At 39.8% G+C, this 2909-nt stretch overlaps 1 long non-coding RNA gene across 1 annotated transcript in view; it reads right to left on the bottom strand.

Moving 5' to 3' along the window:
* The window catches only part of LOC115070935, a 21980-nt gene that overhangs the window by 9680 nt on the left and 9391 nt on the right, over positions 1-2909 (bottom strand). The window contains exon 2 of the long non-coding RNA XR_003850045.1: positions 1996-2092. This is a non-coding gene — a long non-coding RNA (uncharacterized LOC115070935). The remainder of the gene's footprint in view (positions 1-1995; positions 2093-2909) is intronic.

Consider the following 2909-nt stretch of genomic DNA (forward strand, 5'->3'; position numbering starts at 1 on the left):
GTGTCGGGAGCTGGAGAAACAACATTCATTACCAAAAAATATAATATGGCTCTACAAACAGTTGACTTAAGCAGGACATTCTGCCTGCACTAGTAACCTTGAGAAAGAATTTATGGCAAGGTTATCTTTCTCTTCCTCTTGCAGACAGTTCTCGGAAAGATAAGTCAGGCAGTAATCTCTTGGAACACCTGGCGGTCAGTCACGTTGCTGAATTGCTCAGTCCCCCTCCCATACCCATAAGAATGCTGTAACCTTTTGACCAACTTCTTCAACCCCTTCTAAATACAAACTGTATATAAGGAAAGCTTGCTGTACAATAAAGCGGCCCTTGACAAGTGGACTTGCTTGGGCTCCGTCTCCTCTTTCTCGCCTGTTTTCTTTTCAGGGAGTGGTCCCCCTCGAGCTTTACCTGTACAGGGTCCCCGCAGGTGGGGGCAGCAGACAATACATGCATACCCATAAAAGTAAATAAAAAAAATAGTTTAAAAAAAAGAATCCAAGAAAGTGGGCCTGGAGAGGTGGCTCGGCAGTTAAGAGCACTGGCTGTTCTTGCGAAGAACTCAAATTTAGTTCCCAGTACCCACATGGTGGCTTACAACTCCAGTTCCAGGGGATCCAACGCCTTCTTCAGACCTCCACAGGCATTTCACAACACAGGTGTACTTACATACATGCAGACAATACATTAATATACATAAAATTAAAAAATAATAAATAAAATACATATTTTTTAAAGAATTCAAGAAAGTGAAAACCAGAAAGGAAAAATATTGGGAGAAAATGATTGGGACATTGACTGAATGCCTGTGATGTAGGAAATTCCTGGGGTGCAGTGATCTCCTGAGGGCTCAGCAGTACCAAGAGGTTCATGGGAGTTGCCATTTTGATGATGTCACTAACCAAAATGGCAACCAAGTCACACGGCTGCCCCCATCTTAATGAAGCTGGTAACAAAATCACATGGTTACTTTTTTCTGTCGTGAGCTCAATGATAAACTGAGCCCATCACCCATCATGGCAGGAGTCCATGTGGGATTCACACATCTCAGATTAAATATGGACAACTGTCCCTGTTTCTTTTTTAAAAGAAGCACTCAGGCAGTAAAGAAAGATGAACTAGTGAAAATTTCAGGTAAATGGATGGAGCAAGAAACTAAGTTATACTAAGTGAAGTAACACAGACTTAGAAAAACAAATGACATATGTTCTCCCTCATTTGTGGATCCTAGCATCAAATCCTTATATGTGAGTATATATCCTGATGTAACTGCAGGAACCAGGAAAATAGAAAGGAGCCACGGAGGTAAAGGGAAAGAAGGACACTGAGTGAGAAGAACAGTAGGAGATGGGTGTTACTAGGGGGAAATGGGTAAGACGAGGGTATCTAAACAGGAAGGAGAGTTGGAAAGTTATACAAGGAACCATGGGGGTAAAGGTGAAGAAAGAGCTCAAGGGAGGGGGAATGGGACATAAAAATGATTAAGACGTTGTGTATGAGACACACAAAAATTCAATAAAAAAAATTTAGGAAAAAAAAGACATAAAGGTATGGAATAAAAATGAAAGAGTAAAATAAACATGATCTAGAACACATTGCCATACCTGGGTTTTCATTAAAAATTAAGAGTCTATTCATTCCTCCTTTTGTTTGTAATTGATGTCAGCATGCAATTTTATATTCTCTTTGCAAAGCAGCAAGATATAAACCCTGGCAAGATTTTTTTTTAAATGATGACAGAAAATTGGGCAGCTAGGGAAAAGGGTGGATCTGGGAGGAGTTGGGCGGGGGGAAGTGAATATGATCAAAATACATTGTATGAAATTCTCAAAGAATTAATTTAAAAAATGTAAAGACTTTTAAAGGAAGCATTCAGTTATGTTTACACTGATATACAGGAGAACTTACCCTCAGGAATGTAGGCCCAAAATAGCAGAGCAAGGAAACAGGAAATAGCACCATAGTCTCAATCCAAGGAAAGAAAGTCCATGTCTTACCATCAATTGTACTTGTGAATGCCAAGGGATTCCATCTGGAAGCACATGTCCCGTCTGAGCATGGTGTGTGACTCTGTGTTGGCTGGAATTTAACTTTCTTTAAAAAAAAAAAAAAAATTGTTAAAAATAGTTAATCCTTGGGCTAGAGAGATAGCTCAGCAGTTAAGAGCACTGGCTGCTTTTGCAGAGGACCCAATTCAAATCCCACTATCCACATGGTGGCTAATAACCATCCATAACTCCAGTTCCAGAAGATCCGATGCTCTCTTCTGATCTCTGTAGGCACTGCATGACCTGAGTGCACTTTTATATATAGGTATAACACTCAGGCACATAAAAATAAATAGATCAAAATATTTTTTAATATTTAATCCTGACTTAAAACCTCAGCAGCCTTGTGTATAATTTAACTTAGTTAGAAGAGCAGGTGCCCACTGTTAGCGCCCACCAATATGGCCAGGGGCCCTAATCCCCTTTTGTTCTTTTACCTTCTCCAAACCTAGTCCAAAGATTCCATGTTTCCTGAGGGAAGGCTAGTAGCCAGGGAAAGAAGGGTGAATCCTGTGACAAGGTTGAGGAAAAGAAAGTTAAACTTAACATTATTTATTTTCCAGCAGGTGGCCACGAACTATAAAAGCCAGAGAAGGCAAGGGGGAAAATCAGAGGATTTTCCCCCCACAGTAGTGCCAGTCAGACCAAAATTGAAATTTTACTCTCTTTGGTCAGCAAACTGTTTAACTAGTTTAGACTTTTTACACATTGTAGCTGATGCTATCTATGTTTTGATGCAGACTGTGTCTTTTTATATATTTTTTTAATTTATTGGTTTTTTTTTTGTATGAGTGTATTGCCTGCATGAGTGAAAGTGCACCCATGTTGTACAATGCCCACAGAGGTCAGAAGAAGGCATTGGA

The sequence above is a fragment of the Nannospalax galili genome, unplaced genomic scaffold (assembly GCF_000622305.1).
Source record: "Nannospalax galili isolate Female #2095 unplaced genomic scaffold, S.galili_v1.0 scaffold54, whole genome shotgun sequence".
Classification (NCBI taxonomy): domain Eukaryota; kingdom Metazoa; phylum Chordata; class Mammalia; order Rodentia; family Spalacidae; genus Nannospalax; species Nannospalax galili.